Source organism: Antechinus flavipes, chromosome 1 (genome assembly GCF_016432865.1).
Source record: "Antechinus flavipes isolate AdamAnt ecotype Samford, QLD, Australia chromosome 1, AdamAnt_v2, whole genome shotgun sequence".
In the NCBI taxonomy this organism is placed as follows: domain Eukaryota; kingdom Metazoa; phylum Chordata; class Mammalia; order Dasyuromorphia; family Dasyuridae; genus Antechinus; species Antechinus flavipes.
The window spans coordinates 651,227,379-651,252,679 of record NC_067398.1 but is presented as its reverse complement, the minus strand read 5'-3'; the positions used below and the strand labels follow the sequence as shown (position 1 = coordinate 651,252,679).

Here is a 25,301-nt window from a genome sequence, read left to right as displayed (position 1 = left end):
AGGTCTAGTGGCAGAGTAGGGATTCAGGGAACCAAAGGGAGAGGTTTGGCTCCCCTGCAACCTCTTGGGATTCAGCACAAGGTTAGGGAGTTTTCTGGTGGCGCAGAGATTTTCTGTAAAGGAATTTATAGACCCAAAAACTTAGATTGATAAAAGAAGTTTATTATGAGGATTGGAAGTGAAGTTAGAAATCCTGACAGGCATAAAGTCTGGTTAGGGAAATAGGTAAAGATAAAGAGAGGATAACAGTGGAAAACAATATTATTCCAGATCTATGGAAAATGGTATTTTGCACTGAGAATGCAGTTTTCAGTGGTCAGAAGATCCTGGCAGCAAAGGGAGCTGCCAAGGTCCATCTGCAAGTTCCAGAGCAGGTTGGGGTGTGGTTTCTGTGGTGGAAAATTTGTAGGGAGAACTTTGCCACAGTGTGAGCTACTCTGCCCTGTCAGCAAGCCAGTAGATCAGCAGAGAAGCTATAAACACAGGGGGTAAAGACTACAACTCCCAAAATGCTATAGTCTGTCAGCACCTGGCCACACCCACCTAGCAGTGTGACTCAATGTGATCCAGGAGCAGCCAGAGTTGTTGGTCTCAGGGTAACCCTAGTAGCTACCTTTCTGCTGCTGGTAATTTCAGGACCTGATTTCAGGTCCCAGAGCAGCCAGTGAGTGCTGTTCCACTGCCCCTTCACTGTCACTTCCTGTTGTCTGTAGAGGTAGCTTGGAAATACCCCACGGCCTCCAAAAGCAGACTGTAAGTTTTATTTGTTTGTTTGTTTTAGCAAAAAAAAGCAAAGTATGCTCTAACTATAGATAGCTTCTATATAGAAAGAGAGCAGACCAACCACTGAGGAGATTAAAAACAGTTTGTCTTTAGATTCAAAGGTGGATATGATCTGATCCCCATCACACAAGACTGTCATAGAAGAAATTAAAAGGGATCTTAAAAGAGCTAGATGAAAAATGGGGAAAAGAAAGCAAAGGTTTGCAAGAGAGTCAGGGTAAGTCATTAAAAGATAGAGTGGATAAAGAAATCTACTCCCTGAAAAATAGAATTTGCAAATTGAAAACGATAAACAACTCCCAGGAAAATGGAATTTGTGAATTGGAAAAAGGAAATAATTCTTTTTTTAAAATTGGCAAAGTGAAAAAAAAATTCCATAGAACAAAACAACTCATTTAAAAACTCAATTGGACAAATGCAAAAAGAAATAAAAAAGCAAATAAAGAAAATAATTCATTAAAAATCAGACTTAGACAAATGGAAATGAATGGCTCAAGGAGACACCAAGAATCAGTCAAGCAAAACCAAAAAAAAAAAAGAAAAAAAGAAGAAAAAAATGTTAAATAACTATTTGGGAAAACAACAGACCTGGAAAATAGATCTAGGAGAGATAATCCAAGGATTATTGGACTCCCTGTAAATCATGATGAAAAAAGGAGCCTAGACACTATTTTTCAGGAAATCATCAAAGAGAACTGTCCAAGATGTTATAAAAACAGAGGGTAAAATAGACATTGAAAGAATTCATTGATCACTTACTGAAAGAGACCCCAAAATCAACACTCTAAGAAATATTGTGACTAAAACTCCACATCTATCAGACCAAGGAAAAAATACTACAAGCAGTTAGAAAAAAAACAATTCAAATACCAAGGAGCCACAATAAGGATCTCTCGGGATCTAGCAGCATTCACATTAAAGGATCAAAGGGCCTGGAATCTGATATTTCAAAAGGTAAAAGAACTTGGTATGCAGTCAAGAATAACTTACTCAGCCAAACTGAGCATTTTTCTAGGGAAGAAGATGGACATTCAATGAAATAGATGAACTGCATTTATTCCTGACAAAAAAAACCAGAGCTAAACAAAAAGTTTGACCTCCAAATACAGGACTCCAGAGAAGCATAAAAAGGTAAAAAAGAACTCTTTCAAACTGTATTTCTGTCATGGGTATAGATAAGGAGTACATGTATTATTTTGCTTTACTGTTATAATATAAAAAAGGAACTAGAAGTGGAAAGCAAATTGTACCAGTAAAAGGGGAAAGTGGAGGAGAAAAGAAGGAAACTACATCTCACAAAGAGGCAAAGGAAATCTATTCTATCTGAGGGAATGAAGGGAGGGGGAATGAACATAGTGTGAATCTTAACTCTCATCAGATTTGGCTCAAAGAGAAAATATTAGACATATTTGGTTTACATAGAAACTTCTTCCCCCTCATTGAAAAGTGGGAGGGGAAAACAAAAAGGGAAGGGTTAGAGTAAATATAAGGGAATACAGAAATAGTAAGGAAAAGGTTTGAGAAAGGGGGAGGGACTTCAAGGGGGAGGGAGGGCTGCAGGAGGCAAGTGGTGCTCATAAGTCTCATACTGGCGAGGAGGGTAAGAGGGAAAGGAAAGACAAAAGCATAATTTGGGGATAAAAAGATGGCAGGAAACACAGAATTAGTAGTTTTAACCATAAATGTTAATGGGATAAATTCCCCCATAAAGGAGAGGCAAATAGCAGACTGGATTAAGGCAGAATCCTGCAATATGTTGTTTACAAGAAACACACTTGAAGCAGTATGATATATACAGAATAAAGGTAAAAGGCTGGAGCAGAATATACTATACTTCAGGTGAAACCAAAAATCAGGGGTAGCCATCCTGATCTCAGATCAAGCAAAAGCAAAAATTGATCTAATTAAAAGAGATCAGGAAGGGCACTATATCTTGCTAAAGGATAGCATAGATAATGAAGCAATATCAATACTAAACATATATGCACCAAGTGGTATAGCATCTAAATTCCTAAAAGAGAAGTTAAGAGAGCTGCAAGAAGAAATAGACAGCAAAACTATAACAGTGGGAGATCTCAACCTTGCATTCTCAGAACTAGATAAATCAAACCACAAAATAAATAAGAAAGAAGTTAAAGAGGTAAATAGAACACTAGAAAAGTTAGATATGATAAATCTTTGGAGACAGAAAGGAGTACACTTTCCTCTCGGCAGTTCATGAAACCTATAGAAAAATTGATCATTAGGACATAAAGACCTCAAATTTGAATGCAGAAAGGCAGAAATAGAAAATGCATCCTCCTCAGATCACGATGCAATAAAAATTACATTCAATAAAATCCAGGGGAAAATAGACAAAAACGTAATCGGAAACTAAATAATCTCATCCTAAAGAATGAATGGGTGAAACAGCAAATCATAGACAAATTAAAATTTCACCCAAGACAATGACAATAATGAGACAACATACCAAAATGTGTGGTAGTAAAGGGGAAATTGTATATCTCTAAAGGCTTACTTGCATAAAATAAAAAAAGAGAAAATCAATGAATTAGGCTTACAACTAAAAAAGCTAGAAAAAGAGCAAATTAAAAATACCTGATCAAACATTAAACTTAAAATTCAAAAAATAAAAGGAGAGATCAATAAAAATGAAACTAAAAAAACCCTATTGAATTAATAAATAAAACTAAGAGTTGGTTTTATGAAAAAACCAACAAAATAGATAAACTTTTGGCAAATTTTATTAGAAAAAGGAAAGAGGAAAATGAAATTGTTAGTCTTAAGAATGAAAAGGGATAAATTTCCACTAATGAAGAGGAAATTAGAGCAATAATTCAGAGTTACTTTGCCCAACTTTATGACAATAAATGTGATAACTTAAATGAAATGGAAAAATACCTTCAAAAATATATTTTACCCAGATTAACAGAAAAAGAAATAAATTGGTTAAATAATCCCATTTTAGAAAAAGAAATAGAAAAAGCTATTAATCAACTCCCTAAAAAAATTCCCAGGACTAGATGGATTTACATGTGAATTCTACCAAACATTTAAAGAACAATTAATGCCAATGCTATATAAATTATTTGAAAAAATAGGTAATGAAGGAGTCCTACAAAATTCCTTTTATAACACAGACATGGTACTGATACCTAAACCAGGTAACGTGAAAACAGAGAAAGAAAATTATAGACCAATCTCCCCAATGAATATTGATGCAAAAATCTTAAATCAAATCTTAGCAAAAAGATTACAGAAAATCATCTTCAGGATTATATACCATGACCAAGAAAGATTTATACCAGAAATGCAGGACTGGTTCAATATTAGGAAAACTATTAGAGTAATTGACTAGATCAGTAACCAAATTAACAAAAAAAAATATGATCATCTCAATAGGTGCAGGAAAAGCATTTGATAAAACCCAACACCCATTCCTATTAAAAAAAATTGAGAGTATAGGAATAAATGGAATTTTCCTTAAAATAGTCAATAGCATTTAAGACCATCAGCAAGCATCATATGTAATGGTGATAAACTGGAACCACTCCCAGTAAAATCAGGAGTGAAACAAGGTTGCCCCCACTATCACCATTACTATTTGATATTGTATTAGGAATGATAACTTCAGCAATAAGAGATGAAAAAGAAATTAAAGGAATTATAGCAGGTGATGAGGAAACCAAATTATCACTCTTTGCAGATGATATGATGGTATACTTAGAAAATCCCAGAGATTCTACTAAAAAGCTATTAGAAATAATTCATAACTTTAGCAAAGTTACAGGATACAAAATAAATCCACATACATCATCAGAATTTTTATACATCACTAACAAAATCCAACAGCAAGAGATACAAAGAGAAATTCCATTTAAAATAACTAGGTCAATAGTATAAAATATTTGGGAATCTATCTGCCAGGAAAAAATCAGGAACTGTATGAGCAAAACTACAAAACACTTTCCACACAAATAAAGTCAGATTGTTTAGATCTGACTTTAAACAATTGGAAAAATATTAAGTGCTCCTGGATAGGTCAAGAGAATGCAATAAAGATGACAATATTACCTAAATTAATCTATTTATTTAGTGCTGTACCAATCAGAGCCCCAAGAAACTATTTTACTGATCTAGAAAAAATAACAACAAAATTCATCTGGAAGAATAAAAGTTCAAGAATTTCAAGGGAATTAATGAAAAAACAATCAAATAAAAGTGACCTAGCTGTACCTGATCTAAAACTATATTATAAACAGTGGTCACCAAAACCATTTGGTATTGTCTAAGAAATAGACTAGTTGATCAGTGGAATAGATTAAGTTCACAGGACAAAATAATCAATAACTATAGCAATCTATTGTTTGACAAACCCAAAGACCCCAACTTTTGGGATAAGGACTCACTATTTGACAAAAACTGCTAGGAAAACAGAAATTAGTATGGCAGAAACTAGGCATTGACCCATAGTTAACACTGTATACCAAGATAAGATCAAAATGGGTTCATGGTCTAGGCATAACGAATGAGATTATAAATAAATTAGAAGAACATAGAATAGTTTCCCTCTCAGACCTGTGGAAGAGAAAGGAATTTGTGACCAAAGAAGAACTAGAGGTCATTATTGATCACAAAACTGACAATTTCAAATATATTAAGTTAAAAAACTTTTGTATAAACAAAACTAATGTGGACAGGATTAGAAGGAAAGAAATAAACTGGGAAAACATTTTTATAGCTAAAGGTTCTGATAAAGGCCTCATCTCCAAAATATATAGAGAACTGACTCTAAATTATAAGAAATCAAGCCATTCTCCAATCGATAAATGGTCAAAGGATATGAACAAATAATTTTTGGATGAAGAAATTGAAACTATTTCTAGTCATATGAAAAGGTATTCCAAATCATTGCTGATCAGAGAAATGCAAATTAAGACAACTCTGAGATACTACTGCACACCTGTCAGATTGGCTAAGATGACAGGAAAAAAATAATGATGAATGTTGGAGGGAATGCAGGAAAACTGGGACACCGATGCATCATTGGTGGAGTTGTGAATGGATCCAACAATTCTGGAGAGCAATTTGGAACTATGCAAAGTTATCAAACTGTGCATATCCTTTAATTCAGCAGTGTATCTACTGGACTTATATCCTAAGGAGATTTTTTTTGGGCTTCGGCAATTGGGGTTAAGTGACTTGTCTAGAATCACACAGCTAGGAAGTGTTGTGTCTGAAGTCAGATTTGAAATCAGATCTTTCTGACTTCAGGGCTGGTTACTCTATCCACTGTGCCACCTAGCTGTCCTCCCAAGGAGATCTTAAAGGAAGGAAAGGAAACCACATGTGCAAAAATGTTTGTGGCAGCCCTTTGTGTAGTGGCAAGAAACTGGAAACTGAGTGGATACCCATTAGTTGGAGAATGACTGAATAAATCATGTATATCAATACAATGGAGTGTTATTGTTCTGTAAGAAATGACCAGCACGATGATTTCAGAGAGCTCTGGAGAGACATGAACTGATGCTAAGTGAAAAGAGCAGAACCAGCAGATCATTGTACACAGCAAAAGCAATATTTTATAATGATTTATTCTAATGGACGTGGCTCTCTTCAACAATGAGATGATTCAGACCAGTTCCAATGGTCTTGTGATCCAAAGAGACATCTACACCTGGAGAGAGGACTGTGGGAATTGAGTGTGGTTCACAACATAACATTCTCACTCTTTTTGTAGTTGTTGGCTAGCATTTTATTTTCTTCATCATTTTTTTCTGGTTTGATTTGATTTTTTTGCACAGAAAGATAATTGTATAAATCTGTATGCATTTATTCGATTTAACATATTTCTACCATGTTTGATATATATTGGACTACTTGCCATCTAGGGGAAGGGATGAGAGAAGTGGGGGGAAAACTGGAACACAATGTTTTGCAAGGGCTAATGTTGCAGAATTCTCTATACATATATTTTGAAAAATAAAAAGCTTTAATAAAATAATAGTTTCTTACTTAGGTTTATTCTTGGCATTTGTAGTGATATGTGGTAAGTCCATCAGAGTTGTGCTCCCTGCCACAGATTTTAAATGCCGGGCAGTTCAGCTCAAGAAGTATCTCAGTTCCTGTTTCTCATCGTGCCAGGTGATCTTCAGAATCTTCCTAAGAGAAATCAATTGGAAGCAGATCAATTTTCTGGCATGGCACTGATAGACCGGCCAGATTTCACATCCATACGATAATGAAGTTAGCACAATGGCTATGCAGATTTTCAGTTTGGTATGCAGCCTATCACCTCTACTCTCCCACACTTTCTTTTGGAGTCTGCAATCACTGAACTAGTTCTGTATGTATCAACTTCATCTTCTATATGGACATCCCTGGAAAGTATATTGCCAGGATAAATTAAATTAACCACAGAATTCAAATCTTGTAGCTGTGGCATTGGTTGATAATGATCTGTTAAGAACACCATGGAAATGTTCAGCCCACCTCTCCAAGATTGTGTCCTTATCACTAGTCAGTGCAGCTCCATCACCACTAAGTTACTAAGATGGCCCCCATGTCTTTGTATCATAGTCTTCAGAGCATTGTAGAAGCACTTTGGGTTGTTGCTGTCAGCATAAAATTGAATCTCATCTGCCTTCTTACTAATCCAAGAATCCTGAATCTCTCTGTTTTGCTTGTTTCTAGGGTCTATACTCTATAGTGCCTAATAAATAAATAAATATGTAAACGTCTTCCCACAAAAGTAGTATGGTGTAGTGACTAAATAAAGGAGGAGACAAAACATCTGGGCTCAAGTCCTAGAAATACCATTCACTGACTCTGAATGTATTGAAGTAGATGATCTCAAAGGTCACATCTAGCTCAAAGACCATGTAATTCTCATCGATTTTCTTAATACCATATATTTGGTTATAGCAACCAACTAGGTGCTTCCTCAGTACCGCCACTTGGGGGCAATGTCACCATGTTAATTAATGCTTTTAAAAGGCAAGTTTCTTTTGGGGTGTCCACAAGTCAAATTTTCACTATCATAAGTACTTATGAACTTTTTCTCATGATTGTGTAGAATTTTGCAGATTTCTAAGCTCCAGTCTGAGATAATGATAATATCAAAGCTAATGTCTTAGATTTTTACAGGGTTTCAAGGTTCCAAAGCATTTTTTCCAAAAATAATCTGTTGATGAATTAGTACAAACCTTATTATCCTCCTTTTCCAGATAAGGAAAATTCATCTAATAAGTAGTGAGTCCCAGATAGACTTAAATTGATCTGGTGATTTCTTCTCTTTCTGCTACCTCTTTCTGGATGATTTCATCAAATCCACTGTGCTCAATTAGCCTCTCTTTGCAGAGTATTCTCAGATTTATATACCTTGATCTTTTTTCCTAAATTCAGGCTCCAGAGATTACCAAAATTTACCTAAAGTACGTTTTCACATAGATATCTTGAATGTATCTCAAACTTGGTTTGTCTGAAATGTAACTCATTACCTTCTCTCCAAACCTGTAACTACTCTTCCCCTTCCTGAACTCCTAATGTTCTAGTCTTAGAGCTCTTTGTGTCCATCAAGATTCATTCCTGGTGATACCCCGTAGGAAAAACTTTTCAAATCCATCTATTCTTATTGCTTTTCACCACCTCACTTTATGGTTTTTTAAAAAAAATTTCTAGCATTCCCCTACTCACCCCTGTGTGGCTATCACTAGTAGCTTGTATATTAAAGCAAGAACTATTCTTTGCTATGACTTTTTTGTGCCCAAGGTTTAACTAGTCCAGGTCTTAGTTTTCTCTATGCTCTATTTTTTTCAGGAGCACTTTACAAAAAAGCAAGGGTGCAAGTGCTCTTTCCTCCTTTTCAAGTTAATCCATGAAGAGAGAATGTGAATAAAGAAACTGGCAGCCAGTGCTTCCTCCCTTTAGGGGGAGGAGGAAGGAAGTAGGAAGATGCTCTTGAGTGTAGTGATCTCTTCTTTTTCTAAAATATAATCATTTTCTGTGGAAGCAGGTTTCTTGGGGAGGTTTCCTGGAGGCAGCCTTAGTTTCAGTTCAAAGTAATAATCACCTCAAATACAGCCAACTGATAAAATCCAAATGTTTATTTTCTCCTTCCTTGATTCCAAGAGTTTTTGCAGCTTGTCCTTTGCCTCTGCTTTTTTCAGCCTCCAGCCAGCACAAAGGTAGAAGATGGAATGAATCTGACTGCACCTCCGAGAGTGGGCTTGTGGGCTCTGTATCTTCCAGAGTGCTCTTTGGCCCTGAGAGCTTCTTGCTTATATGCTGTTCACTGAGTACACACCAATCATTATGTCACTGGGAAACCATTATTTGTTGTATGATTAAATCAATGCTAAACTAGATTGAAACATTGTCTCCTCAATTCCACTTAGTACCTTGTTTCAAGTTCTGGCCCATGACATCTCCTTGTAGGATGAGATCAAGCATACTGAACCATGCTAAATTAGATAATAAGTGTCTCTATCAACTCTAATGAGTTAACACTTTGTAAGAATTCCAACACTTGAGGCTTTTCTAAGCATGTCCCCTTTTTGATAGACTAGCAGGCCTTCTCCTAGGTTGAGACAGCAGTTACTCTCCTGTACTTGACAAGTGTGTAGAGAAGACAAAGGCTTCTTGAAATAAGAATAGAGGCCAAGCCAAGAGAAACGAGGTTGGTCTCAGCAGGTGCTTTTGACTCCTTTAATATTTTACACATCTTACACTAGCACAAGGGGTGTGTGTGTGTGTGTGTGTGTGTGTGTGTGTGTGTGTGTGTGTGTGTGTGTGTGTGTGTGTGTAAGATATACTGGTTTATTTGGGCTCTGATACTTCTCATTCTTCTTCCTAAATCATATGAAGTCTAGAGCTAGTTGGGGATGATGGTCATCAGTTTATGCTTGGATCCATTGACTTTTTTTTTTTTGAGGCAATTGGGGTTAAGTGCCTTGCCCAGGGTCACACAGCTGGGGAATGTTAAGTGTCTGAGTCCTGATTTGAACCCAGCTCCTCCTGACTTCAGGGCTGGTGTTGTATCCACTGCACCACCTAGCTGTCCCCACCCATTGACTTTTAAAGGCAATGGTAACATACAAAGGACAATGATCAATGGGAATGATGAGTCCAGGAGAGACTCTGAGATCATTTCCATTGTTGTGACAGCTTAGAGTTTGCTAACCACTATCTTCATAGCAAGTCAAGGAAATAAGGAAGAAAGCAAGGAAGGAAGGAACGAAGGAAAGAAGGAAGGAAGGAAGAAAGGAAGGAAGGAGAGAGGGAGAGAAGGAAGGAGGGATAGAGGGAGGGAAGGAAGAAAGGAGAGAGCTAAGGAGGGAGAGAAAGAGGGAGGGAAGGAGGAAAGGAGGGAAGGAAGGAGGAAGAAGGAAGGAAGGAACAGAGAGAGGGAGGAAGGAAGGTGGTCCAGAGGGTGGGAGAAAGAGTCTGTATGGATATGTCCTTGATCCTTGGTGACCTCTTGCAGATCTTCAGAAATATACTTTTTGGTGTCACTTGATCAAGATCTTGACAGTGACTTATTCAACTGAAGTGAGTGTTTGTATTTGTTAATTATGGACAATATATAGTTGCCAAGGTAATGGGGATCTAGGGGCCAGAATTGGGGAAGGGTAAGTGGATAATATTGAAAGGAAGTCCTCATGAAATACTCACTGGGTATCAAGGATCCATCCTCATTCTATCCTCACTTCAATATCTATACAATCCTTACCCCAAAGTATCTCTTTTTCCCTTTCAAATGCAGGTGTGACTCATCCTAAGTTACTAGAGCAGCATTTGGATTTCTCTTTTCCTGTGGATTTCACTGTCACCTGGATACTGAGCTAGATATCTCATGAGGAATTTGGTGGTGGAGAGAAGGGAGGGTTCCTAAGGATGGAACAGGTTATGTATAATTTGGTGTATCAGTTAATCCAGGGGTGATACAGAAAGACAACTGTAAGCTGTGACTGGAGGTAGAAGAACAGACATGTGGTTCCAGAAATCTTATAGAAAGGAAGGGAAACTGGAAAAGGAAATTAAATAGTTTATGTTGGAGCACTCTCTGAGAGGTAATAAGACTTGGTCAACTCTGCAGGGATTATTCTCAAGGATTGGATTGAGTGACTTGCTTGGAACCTCATAGTGATCTTTATCACCCTTTTAGGAATAATAATTTGAGAAACTCTTCCTAGATATTTTCCTTCTTTCTTATGATACTGATGTTTTCCACAAGTTTCACCAATATTGAGAGCAGAGAATCCTTGTGCTGCCTGAACTAAAGATAATTTTAATCCATAGTCAGTTTATCTCCACAAGAGAGGAATTCAGATAGCTGGGGCTTGTCCCCTTGATTGGCTTGATTAGCTAAAATGACCAAACTGCCCTGGAGAAAAAAGTTTAGGGTCATCTAGAGCTTCACCTTCAGAGTCACTGATGCTCCACTTGGGAGGGAATGGGTGAATGGTTAGAAGGGGAGGGCAACCAAAAATGAAATAAGGGGAAAAAGGATGACTCAAGGAAGAAAGTAATTCAGGAGGCTCAACACATGACCTGAAATCATCTAAGGAAGATGGTGTGGACTATAATAAAAAATAATATCACAATCTTTTTTTTTTTGTTTCTTATCGCTACTCTTTACCTCCTTTTTTTTTTAACTTTCTGTCATTCTACCAATTTTTTTCTCTTCTTCCTGCTCACTCTTTCTTTCCTTCTTTCTTTCTAAAGCTTGAAGTAGCACCTAACAACCAGGACAAGGTCCCTCAATCCCACATCCTTCCCTGGGATGGAAGAGGTGTTGCTTCCCCTTTCTGTCATTTTTTCTTCTAGGACCAGGTAGCCCACAACCTCACCATGCTTTCAACCCCCAGTGCTTCATGGTAGACATGCTCCTTCCCTAGGGAAGTTTCCCAAAGTGGAAGAGAAGACTGCACTTCTCTTCCCCTACCTCAAGGAAACTGTTAATATCAGTTAATATCAGAAAATAATATTTCCATTTTATATCAACAATGCATAGGAGTAGTTATTGTATCCTAGATGCTACTTCTAAGTAACACATACATCCTATCCCTACCCTTTCCATCCCCAGGGAATTTGCCTCAGTACCTTTAACTCCATGTTAAGTCTCTTTTTTCCCTTGATCACTCTCTTGTCCTCCCTTCATCCTTCTCAGAAGAAGGAACCAGGACTCTGAACAGGTCTTGGGATATATCCTGAGGAATTTTAGGTCTCATTTTTTCCTCAGGAACTTAGCACTCTGAGATGATTGTTGACATGGGTCACCAAATGCACTCTGAATGCTGACCTGATTTATCCCAGCAGTCTGGTGGTCTTTGAAGATCTTCTGAGTTACAGACTTGATTCTCTATCACCTTTCCCCGTTATCTGCACTGAAGAGATATTGGGCCCATGGGAGTCAGGTCTCTCATTTAACATTCTAGGTTATGGGACAAACCAAATTTCTTTCAGTTATTAAACAGATGATTAATATGACTGGTTTTTGTAGTGTAATAGAAGTGTTGGCATCTAAACTACTGAAGGTTTCTTCACTACACCCCTGATAGCACAGAGAATGATGGGAATTATATATACTTTATCTTATTCCCACATGGTTCTGATGTCTGCCACTAGATAATTAAGTTTTGAACATTTTTATTTTGTGTAGTTAGAATATTATGAGAATTCAAAAAAAGCAATAAAAAATTTTATTGCATTATTTTTTTAAAAAATTAAATAATTGTTCCTAACCAGTTGTTCCTATTATTGTCCTTGGATCACAAAATGCCAGATTTAGAAGAGACTGCAATGAGACTAGGCTTATTCTATCTCACCCCATGGTGTAATATTTGGAAAAAGGGAATGAATGCTACAACGAGGCAAATTTCAGACTGATGCCAGAGAAAACTTTGCAACAGTTCAAACTGTACATTAGTGGAATGAGCTGCCTTATAGAACCATTGCATGAGATCATTAAACAAAAGCTTATTGGATATGCAGTAGTAAGAATGGTTTTCTATGCATAGGTCCACTAGGTCTCTGAAACCCTTGCTCACTTTAATATTATGCAATTCTGTGATATGGCACAATCTGTCTTTGAAAAAGAAATACAAATTTTAGTGTGCCTGACAAACAGCTATCCAGCCTCTACTTGATGGCTTCAATTCCTTCAATCACTCCTTGAGTCAGCCTATCCCAATTCTGAGATAGCTCTAATTGATAGGGAACTTGTTTTCACATCAGCTCTTAAGGATTCTAAATAATTTCTACCTATTGAACCAACAGAGTGAAGAAATGAATTCATTTTCAATGTGGCAGATCTTCAAGTAATTAGTTGAACACTATCATATTCCAGAATGCACTTCTACAACATTATTCACTGTACTGCAAATACTGCAAAATAATAGGATCTATGAACCACTTGAAGAAAAAGAAAATATATTTTATTGTCTAAAGCATACAATAATTAACTTGGACCATTAATTTTTAAAATGACTATCTTTTGATTTTACATCACCTTAACTTCCCATTTCATCTCTTTCTCCTGCCTAACAAGATATGCTCTGCAACAAATAAGAGAAAGAAAAAAATCAGCACAGGAAAACTAACCATCAAATTAACCAAATTTCCCAATAGATGCAATGCCCTGTACTTTTAGAAATAAATTATCATATCTCTTCTTTCAGACCAATTTACATAAAAAAAATTAAACAAGAATTGTGTATCGTTGTTTTCCTTTTATATTACTGTATTTATTATATGTATGGTTTTTTTAGTTCACCTTAATTCACTTTGAATCAATCTCTATTTCTTCTTATATTTCTCTGTATTCTTCCTATATACTTTCTTAAAACAGAGTAATATTCCATTATAGTCATGTGTAACAATTTTTAGCCAATCCACGATCAATTGGCATCTACTTTATTTCCAGTTCTTTCCTCCTACAAAATACTGCCATAAATATCTTGGTGTATTATATTTCTGTCTTTGTTTTCCCTAACAGTGGAATCTCTATTAAAACTATAGACATTTTAGTCATTTTCTTACCATTATTTCAGGTTGTTTTCCAGAATACTTAGACCAATGTGTACATTCCCCAGCAGTGTCTCGGTGTGACTATCTCCTCACAACTGCTGCGACATTGAATATTCCTCACTTTTGTCATCTTTGCTCATTTACTAGGGGGAATGTGATGGTGCAAAATTTTATGGTATTTAGTCATTCCCCTCTTCATATTTGTTGACCAATCATCCATTAGTGAATGGCTCTTAGCCTCTCTTACTTCTATTGGTTCCCTATACGTATTGGCTATCATACACTTAGAAAAGAGATAACATGACGCTGATTTTTTGTAGTTGACAGTTTCTTTTTTTTAATCCCTGTGATGTTCATTTTAGTCACACAACACAATGTCAGTTTCATGTAACAGATTATTTATCTTTTCTTTGGTGATCAGTGTAATCCTCTCTGACTGACTATTGCTCTGTCTCTCTCCCTCTCTTCCTCTCTCTTTCTCTCTTCCAGTTATAACTGTGAAAAATACCTGATAAGCATTTTTAATGACATGCTCTTTAATATTCAAGTCACACATCTATGACAAGCCTCTTAGGGCATATGATGTGATTTTTCTAAGTCAAATTTGTGTTCCCAAAATGCTTTCCAGGTCTTCCTGACTCGAGGTCCAACATTATATCTACTCACTGCAACATCTTGCCCCTTCAAATAGCTAGTGTTTAAATAGCACTTTAAGGTTTGTAAAGTCCTTGATTCCTGCAATATTTAATGAGTCTGAAAAAAAGGTACAATTTGCATTATTGTGATCTGAGAACGATCATTTTTCATTCCTTAACTTCTTTATTTCCAGCTCAGTCATTTCTGCTTCCAAGAAGCCTTTCCTGATTCCACAGATAGGAAGAGATTCCTCTCTCTACAGCCTCTCATTTCATTGCATGACCTCCCCATCCACTTATCATATTGTAACCATAAGTCTCTTTGTCTCTGTCTGTCTGTCTGTTTTTCTGGGTCTCTGAATCTACCTGTCTGTGGTTCTCTGTTTTTCTTCCTTTTTACTAGGTCTCGGTCTGTCTGTCTATCTCCCCTTCTCTGCATGTCTCTCTGTCTCTCCTCCTCTACTATTTTTCTTGTTACTGAAAACCAAGCCCTTCCTATAGAAAGCACCTAATACATGTTTGTTGAAACTGAATGCTCGGGATGAGCAGCTCACCTTTTCAATGAGTACGTGTCTTCCTCTCCCCCCCACCCCCATTCCTGTGATCCTGTGATTGGTTTCTATGCTGTTTATTCCTTCGCTCCAGTTAATTACAGCCTGTCACAAACCAGAGGCCACTTTATCATTGAGCACAGATAGGATGGAGAGGCCACAAGGAACAGACAGAAGAATAACCCGCGGCGGCAGACACCCCCAGTTTAAGGTTTTGTCAGAGACTGTCCCTAATGCTGCCTTGTACAACCTTTATCTTGAGCCTCACTTTCCCTTCCCAATAGCTTTTGACTCCTTATCACATTTTTTATAACAGAACTGCTTCCATTCCATTATAGAACCATTGCATGGTTCTGATGTCTGCCAACATCCAGAATCCATCTGAAGACATCTTTCACATTTTCTATGCCCAGGTAGTGCTCTAGAGCTCCACCCACTGGATAACAGTAACCAAGGCTTGTCATCTGACCCGCCCCTAACCAATAAGCTTCTGCTATTTCACAATCATTGAGTTGACTTTCTGTATATTATTTGAACTTTCACTTTTAGATGGAACACAGAATACAGCCACACTCTGGGATATCTCCCCTGGATGCCAAGGTAGGCAATGTCACAAATATCATGGGTGACCTTCCTTAAGTCTCCTCTTTTGGCTGTTTTTTTCTATGATAAAATGATGTGGACTGGGGGAATGAGGAGTGGGATGGCATGCCAGGTGTGAGTGTTTAGGGAGGGATGTTGGACTTAAGGATCTCCAAGGTCCCATTTATCTTTGTGACGACCAATGGTATGATTTCCCACGCCCTCATTTCCCCTTTTCCCAATACATTATTGAAGAAAATGGACCAGAAAGTCTGATGACTTGAGAGAGGGCTCCTTGGGAGATCCATTGAGTCCGCTAGGGGAGGGGAGTGTGTGTGAATTTGAGGCCGAAGTGGGGAATATCCGGGAGTGGAGAACACATGAGGTGGTGAATAGAAAATTGGAATCCAGGAAACATGGGCTCATATCCTGCTGGTGACTTAATTCTGTGTGTGTGGAAAAAGCCCTTAAAGTTTTTGATGATCAGTTACCTCAGTTTTACAATAGAGATAATAAGGTACCTACAAGTCAGAATTATTTAAGATTTACTTGGGGGGGAGGCAGGATGGTAGAGAGTAGACAGGTCTTTGATTTCTTCCTGCTTTCCCTCAGATCAATACCAGGTCAAGCCTCTAAACCAGTTTTGGAGCGACAGAACCCACAAATATTCGGAGTGTAACAAATTTCCAGCAGAAAATATTTTGGAAGCACTTCATAAAATGTCTGTTTCAAAAAAGATTTAGTTGAAATGATATCTATAAAATGTTTTGCAATTTTCAAATTGTTGTACAAAAAGTTTATTACTATTATTATTTGGGTTATATTCTTCTCTGTGAGTCGCAAGGCTACACAATATCAGATACTTCCAAAGAGATTCAAAATACAAACTCTTAGTCATGTCTCGAATGACCAAAACAGAAATTTGCAAGTTGAAGGCACTTCAGAAATAGGGGATTAAAGGGACTCAGGAGATGAGGAATTGGATTTTTTTAATAGTAGCTTTTTATTTTCAAAATACATGTAAAGATAGTTTTCAACATTCATCCTTGCAAAACTTTGTATTCCAATTTTTTTCTCTCCCTCCCCTCCTTTTTTCCCTTGACAGCAAATAATCCAATATATATGAAACATGGGGACACTGCATTAAGGGTTGTGAAGCCCAGTCCCTGACAATTTTTTCAGAGCAGAGAAAGGAGGATAATGAGACTTTGGCAGGATGGAATTAACTAGTATAAGAAATTATCTGTCCAAGTGCAAATTAGCAGTTGCCAGGCCAGTCAGTGTGATAGCTGAATTCCTTTTGACAAATGGGACTCACTCACAAACTGGAAGCAGGCTTCACACACTGATCTTTTCTCGAGTTCCTTCTCCATATCCCAGGGTGGGATACATTTCACCTTTCAGCTCTGTCCTCCTGTTTCTAACTCCACCCATGATCAAAGATCACAAGAGGGAGAGGCAGGGGTCTCTAAGAGGCTATCCTGAAGGGAGAAGGAATAGTTCGTGCCCAGGCACAGGATCCTCCACATAGTAGCTCTTTGAAAAGAAGACACTCTTAAAAGGGAGAGGATAGAGGGTCCACCTCCGCCAGACAGAGCTCATTCTCCTCCAAGAAGCAAACAACCCTTTTCCTACAAACACATGTAAAAGAGATTGCCACAAGGGACTCTCTCCTAGAAAGGAAGAAAGTATATTATTTGGAGGAATCTGAAAAATTGTACAGCCTTAAGAAGAAAGATTGCTTCTCTCTACCAGATGAAACCCTGACCATCACCCCAACTCTAACACAAACCGAAGGAACATTGCACAGAACTCTACTTACCTCCATGACTCTCAATAAATTCTTGTCTTATCACGTTCTATCCCAGTTCACATTTCTGAGCCCTGGGGAACTGAGGGCAAGGTGAGAATGTAAGGGGAAAGGTATTTCTGTCACTCTGACCAAGGAATGTCTTCTTCTCCCTTCGGCTCATAGTGGTCAGTTCTCATGAAATTGTTTTAAAGATATTTCTCTCTTTGTCTCAATTCTCATTCACCATCTCTGCTTGTTTCTCTAGGGCCAGTGCTCCTGGGCCTGCCTCGCACAGACTTTCTCCCTCTATCCCTTGTTTTTTGTTAGAACCATGTATGAAGGGACACAGACATCCTTCTACAGAGTAGGTAGCTGATTTTGATTCGGATTCAAGCCAGAATTATTTACATGTAACAGAGAGCCTAGCTTATCTGCTTCTTTCTCGGTGCCTTCCTGAGTCTTAATGGAAAATTACTCTAGATCATTATTACCAGCTGCCTGATCCAGAAGTGATTCACCTGTACCATTTCTGATTAATACACCTCATATAAAATCATTAATTTTTTCTACTCTCCTTCCTATCATAAAGACTGAATCTCCATATCCACATTACAGACATTGACCTATGTTCTCATTGCATTTAATAATTCCTTGGAAGTTCCATCACCAGGGAATATCTCCTTTCTCCCCATCTTCTGTTTCCTCCAAATATAATGGAGATCATCAGACCACAATTTTTCACCTTTTTCAATTTCTTTCAGTAATCCCATATTGAGATATGGCAGGTAATAGTTTACAAGAGAATGAGATATAAGGGACTCAGAAAAAGAGAACAATGTAAACCAGTTCACCAAGAAGTCTAGATGGGGAAAGGAGGAGAGTCCAATTAGTAGAGGTGTGATTGCCTAGGAAAAACTGAAAGATTGAGAAACTGGGAGTCATAAACTGAATGTGGAACAGGGTTTGGTAGTTGCAAGGCAGAAGAAGAGAACAAATGATAATAGATTGTGATCAAATAAAGGAATTTTTAAATTTGTGAACAAAGAATTTGTATATCTGCAGATACAACCAGATCAAGGGTGTGATCATTAACCAATTTGTTAAAGGAATAATTTGGTCATGGGGAATGAATAAGTTGAGAAACGAGGTATGTAGGGCATATGAGGAACTAGCACTTCATATATTGGAGTTCCTTACTATGAAAGAAGAAAGTAAGGAGATATAGTGAGCTAAAGACAGAACTCAGAACTGGAGGTTTGTAATCAACAGCTCCCATAAATGAGTGGGTGGTAGATATGCATTGAGGGAACCTTAAAGGAGGAGAGATTACTGAGTGATAGTAGTAGAGAGAAAATCTGGAGATGGCAATGAGTATTACAACAATCCCATCTTGACCAGTAAGTTGAAGGAAAAAAAGAAAATTCAGCCAGGGTTGTTAAGAGTAGCCAGGGAGTTCTGTTATCAAGAGAAAGGCAGGTCTCAGTAAGAGTCAAGTGATAGAAGGAGCGGGAAAGGAAAGGTTTGAAGATGAAACCAATATTGATATGTTTGGAGCAGGCATATCAGCGAACACAGTAGAAAGAGTGGATTACTGTAGAATAGGACTTTGGATGGGGTTGAAGGAAGGATCACAAAGGGGGGTTAGAGATTGGGGTTTGCATGATGACCAGGGATTTAGAGTCACTGAGAAGGGGAAGGGGATGATATGACTTTGAGGGAGTTTGTTATTATTGAGAAAAGAATTTAGGTAGATTTTCATTTTCCACTGGAGGGAAGGAAACAAGCATTAAGTACCTACTCTGTGTCAGTCACTTTGCTAAGCACTTTGCAGATATCTAATTTTGTCCTGGCAGCAACCCTAGGAAGAAAATGCTATCATTATTGCCATTTTACAATTGAGGAAAGTGAGGCAGACAAATCTTAAATGACTTGTCCAGTTTCACATAGTTAATTTGTCTAAAGTTAGATAAGAATTCAGAAAAGCCTATATCTTCTTAGAAGACTTCAGATCCTGTGCTCTATCTGCTATGCAACTTAGGTTTCTCAGTTACCATAAGGAGTTAGAGTCCTTTGGATGGAGTCCTCTAAAAGAATTTAGCAAAGGGGTGCTTGAAACTGAAATAGTAATATTGTTCCCCTTTCCTAAAGAAGAAGACCAAGCTGGAGATGTGGTAGAATAGCTACCAGTGGAAAAACAAGTTTGGCCTCTTGATCAAAATATCATAATTCTAGAGCCATTATCTTGTTTTTGAATCTCTTCTGTCAGTCAGTTAAATTTGCTTCCCATATTCAAATGATACTCACCATATTCTGGTCATATAGTAGTTAACTACATCTGTAAAAATGAAAAGAAAAAGTGTTTCTACATGTAGCCTTTTATCCCCATCTCCCATCTAATCCCACACTCCCAGGTACTGAATGAGATTAAAGGCCTGTTTTATTCAGGATCTTAGGGAATGTATGGGAAGCACCATGGGAGAGAGGTACCTTCTTTTTCATTTCAGCAACTAATGGGATTTTCAGTAGTTGCCAGGTCCAGCCACTCTAGTCTTGATTTCCATGTGCCTCAAGTTGAGGGAAACACTGGTCACAGTCCCAGCTCTTCCTTCCCTGACCCCAACACCCAGAACAAAGGAGCTTGGCCTCAAGCTCCAGCCCCACAGTTCCAATCCTAAATGTCAGTCTGATGACCAGGAAAGCTTATAATCCTTGCCCCATGGGGTAGTTTCAAACCAATGACACAATAGAGATTAATATCTTTTATCTAGAGAAACCAAGTACCAAAAAACCTAACTTTACCCATTAAAGAACAGTTTAAATGGAACAGCAAATTTTGGGTTTAAGTTTCATCCCAAAAGAATAGAAAAGAAGAGGGGAATGAAGTGGGAGGAGGGGGGAAAAAAGCATTTCTTCAGCCACCTGGCTTCATGGCTGGGGATAAGGAGGGCATACATGAATGATAAGACTTATCTTCTATTTTTGGTGCTGTCATCCTATCTAGCCAGGGTTGATGCAGACCTTGGCTGCCCTGGTGCCATGCTCAACACCATCCCCCACCTCTGCCAGAGTCAGTGTCTGCCTCTCTATCTCCTTCCTGAAACTCGTGGAAAGAGTGAAAGACTCATGGAAACTTGTCTCATTGCCATGTTAGTTCTGAATATTTTACTGGGTGGAAAAATGACAAAACTTCACGTGTCAGAATTCCCAGACATGATTTAAACTACTTCTCCTAAGAGATTCCCACCACTGTCCTCTTATTCAGAGAGGGATCAGATATATCATTTCTTTTTGTTTATTTGTTTGTTTTCTAGGGCCTAACTAAATATTGAGTAAGAGAATCACTTGAGAGCTAAGAAAGTTGGGAGATTCTGGTCTCTTTCTTCCCCATAATCTTATTACTTAACAAATCCCAGCAACTATTCTTGGTTCATTTTCTTTGAATCTTCTTTCTCTCCATGTCTTCAGTAATTCATATGGAGCCACTTTTTTGCTGTTTCTAAGACACCATATAATTGGAAAAGATGATCTCTGGAGTCTATATAATCTAGAAGACTTACAAGTATGTGTGTGAGCAAGAGAAATGATTATGGCTCTACTATATACATAACCACTTACAGTTGGGCAGATCCAGGATTTTTTTTTTTTCCTTTCTTATTTCCTCATTCTAAATCAGTTCATGAAAAACAGGTATGATATTAAGATTGAATTTAACACAGATGAGCATAGATAATTTGTCTTGATGGCCCAAACTAGGGAAAGTTTGGGTGTAAGAGGGACATGATTAAAATCACCCCTCATTAGAGTAGCTCCACTTCCCATAATAATGCTCATTTTATTCATTAGTTGTTACTCAATCAGAGTTGATTGCCATCTACATGGAGTACTCTCTTTACCAAAAGTAAAATGGTCTGCCACGATCCACTTTTGGCTTACAAGAAATAGTCAAATGACTATTCTTTTTTTTTTCTTTTTAAAAAATTGTAACAGCTTTTTATTTACAAGTTATATGTATGGGTAATTTTACAGCATTGACAATTGCCAAACCTTTTGTTCCAATTTTTCCCCTCCTTTCCCCCACTCTCTCCCCCACTGTCTCCCCTAGATGGCAGGATGACCAATATATGTTAACTATATTATAGTATAAATTAAATAAAATGACTATTCTTTTATTAATTTTTCCTAACCACAATTAATAATATAATTAATTACCCAAGAATTAGAGTTCTTGAATTTGGGGAAAGAGATTAGTTCTGATTTATGATGAGACAAGATTTTGAATCCTGCCTCCTGGTAGCATGGAATCAACTCATGATTATATCCACTTGTTCCCTGAGAGGAGGAAATAGGTATGGTTCCACACGGAGAAAATATAAACAACATGTTGAAACCACAGTTCCAATGGTAGGTAACAAAATCAAAGGATACAGACCAGCGTGGGAAAGGAATTTTCAATTCTAGTATGAAGTCAAGAAAATTATTCCTAAGTACATCTGGGAGAATGCACCATAAAGGGTGTGTTCTAGGTGAGATGCTGTTTTTGTAGAACTACCTACATAAGATGAGCATTTTCCCCATTTCTTTCTCACTGTTCTATTAGAGTTCCAGTGCTATTTTTAAGGTTTCAACAGAAGGAGAAAAATCAAGTGGGAAGTTTGGGAGGAAAAAAGAGAAAAAGGGGAAACCAAGAAAGAAATAAGAAAAGTAGCAAGAGATGAGTGTCAAAGAAGTATCATTCTGCCCAGATCCTAGTAATCCAGCGCACACATGGGCACACACACATACATGAAAAGAGAGAGAAACAGAGATAGAGAGGCAGACAGAAACAGAGAAATTGAGACAAAGAGACAGAGACAGAGACAGAAAAAAGAGAGACAGAGATAGAACAATTAGTATTATATTGATAGTACACAGGAACTGCCAAAGATCAGAAGTTTCCTAATTTGACTAAGAAATACTTTAGCCTTTCAAATACATTGACCAAAAAACACAGTTCTTATCAGGATAAGGCATGTGTCATGGGAAGCAACATGGGCGATCGAGAGTAAAATCAATATCAAAAATGTTACTTTGCTGATAATATGTTGTTGGAAGTGGCTGATATTATTCTGATATGGGAAACTATGGAATTTGACATGCACATAATTTTAATGATTAATACAATAATAGGAAAAATATCACTGGTATGAATTATTACTTTGAACTCCTCTTCATGAGATGCCTTAAAATAAATTGAGGAGTGAAATTCTGAGCATAGCCTTGTTCAGAAGGAGCTGAGTGGTGTAGTAGATGCTCATAGTTGGAATAAGAAAGATCTGAGTTCACTGTCTCATCCACTTACTAGTTATGTGATCCTATGCCATTCTCTTACTCTCAGCCTTAGTTTGTTCATATGTAAAATGGAATTAATAAAAGTACATACCACATGGCATTATTGTTCAGGTGCAATTGAAAACAATTCAATTCAATAAATATTTATTAAGTCCTTCATATTTTCCAAGCACTGTGATAAGTATTAGGGAATAAAAGAAAGAAGGAAGAAAAGAAAGGAAGCAAGGAAGGAATAGATGAAGGAACAGAGGGAGGAAAGGAGAAAGGGGAATGAATGAATAGGAAGAAAAGAAGGGAGGAAGGAAAAAAGGAAGGAAGGACAGGAAGGAAAAAAGAAGGAAGGAATGAAGGAAAAAGACTAGAAGAAAGAAGGAAGGGAAAGAGAGAGAAAGGAAATGATAGAGGGAAAATTAAGGAAAGAAAGAATAAATGAAGGAACAAAAGAATTCTTATCTTCAGTATAGCATATTTGCACATAACTGTTTGTAAATTGTCACCTCTTTAGACTGTGAATGCCTTCAGAGCAGAAATTGTCTTTCACTTTTTTTTTTTATCCTCTACTCTAAGCACAATATCTAGCACATAGAAGATAATAAATGGTTATTGACTAACTGCTTGGCTGACTCTGCAGAGTATAGAAAGAAATACCTCATCATAACTGATACAGTCCTTATAGCCCCTTCTGTAGTCTAACTTTATTCTTAATAAATAAGCTCTGGGGCAGCTAGGTAGCTCAGTGGATAGAGTATCACCTCTGAAGTCAGGAGGACCTGAGTTCAAATCTGATCTCAGATAGCAAGTCATTTAACCCCAATTGCCTCAGTAAAAAAAAAAAAAAAGTCAAATAAATAAATAAATGAAAGAATGAATGAATGAATACATAAATAAATGAATGAGTGAATAAATGAAGTGGACAAGGAATGGATGCAAGGAATGGAAGAGGGAGCAGCAAGGTACTGAAAGACCTAGGGATGGGACTAGTGGTTGGGAAACTTGGAGCCTGGAGTATATGACTATGACCCCTGTTTTCCCTATGCTCAGTCAGATGTCCATCCTCCTCCCTGAGCAGGGCTATGAATGTCCCTCTCCTGGAAAAGGATGTCCCTATAATTGACCTTTTGGGGAGGAGATTCCGAAGACTAATATGTAATGCCTTTTCCTGTGCTAGGACAGAGTATGCATGTCAGATTCTCCTGAGTTACATGTTGTCTTTCAGGTGAGGAGGAGACAAAACCAATGGATCTCCAATTAAGAAATATGATGAGGAACATCATTGCCTTGTGGATAATATCATATATGTTTAGTTCATACGTATTTTTCAAAACAATAAGTAAGTATAATGAAAACTTAGGGCAAGACCCTAAAGGCCAGTTTTGAGAGGGGAAGGTACAGCAATATGAGCACTGGTTGCTTCCATCTTTCCTTTAAACAATTTAAAACCAATAATAGTACCAGTAGTTTTTATAATCAACACCTTTGGGGGTTTTCTGTGGTATTTTGCCAATAAGTTAATACAGACAAAAGAGCTGTGGGAGTACAAGACATATCAGAAACTCAGAATCCCTCTTTCCTCAGGGGGCTGTGACTGGTGCTAAGGAATTGTCTCTGGATCCCTGGAACTCCCCCTAACACCTATTTGAGGCTACTGGTCTGGGATGTTTCCTGTATGAGAAGACATGCGTACAAAAAAGTTGAGATTAGTTACCTTTTGGGGGGGACTATAGGATCTCAATGTCTCTCCACTTCTTTGTCGTTGGTGGGAGAGTAGGCCAGTCTTCTTCTGTGAGACAGATTTAGTTGGCATTATTCTTTTAGAATTATCTTCAATCATTGTCAAGTTGAAAATAACTAAGTTATTCAAACTATGTATACTTTTAACTTGTATTCAACTTATCTTCATAAAACAGTACTTCAGGTGGAACTTATTCCTTAGACTTGTTGGCATACAGAAAAAGGCCAGACTGCCCTGGCAAAATAGTTAAGGATCATCCAGGGTTTATCCCCCAGAGCCTTTGACCCTCAGTTTGCTACACAATGGGAGAATCCCATGGGGAAGACTAACAAACATGAAGTTGTATTTAGTTGGAGAAGGCTCCTACTCCCAGTTTTTTGGAAGCTTTTTAGTCAAAGTTGACAGTCCAGGGGGTACAGGAGCATTTGAGTAGTTATGCCCTTGACCCTTGTTGTTCTCTTGCAGAACGTCTTCGGAAAAACCCTTTTATGTGGCATGTGAATGGGATCCTGTCAGTGACTTATTCAATGGAAGTGGGTGCTTGTATTTGTTATTTGTGGACAAAGCACAGTTGCCCAGGTAATGGTGACCTGGGAGCAGGGATGGGCAGGGGGAGAGTAATTGGACAATATTAAAGGGCAGTCCTCATAAAAATCTCAGTGGGTGTCAACTCCCTGTGCTCATTCTGTTCTTAACTCCAATCTCTGGACAATCCTGACCCCAGGTATCCATTTTTCCCTTTGAAAGAAACTGTGACTGTGACTCTCTCCAGCTTTCCACAGAAACATGTGGCTTAGGGATGGCCTGAGGAATTTGGGAGTGGGGAGAGGAAAGGCTCCTGAGGATGGAATAGGTTGTGTATAATTCAG

At 37.7% G+C, this 25,301-nt stretch overlaps 1 long non-coding RNA gene across 1 annotated transcript in view; it reads right to left on the bottom strand.

The window, feature by feature from the left end:
* The window catches only part of LOC127544654 (uncharacterized), a 143,601-nt gene that overhangs the window by 7,114 nt on the left and 111,186 nt on the right, over positions 1-25,301 (bottom strand). The window lies entirely within an intron of this gene.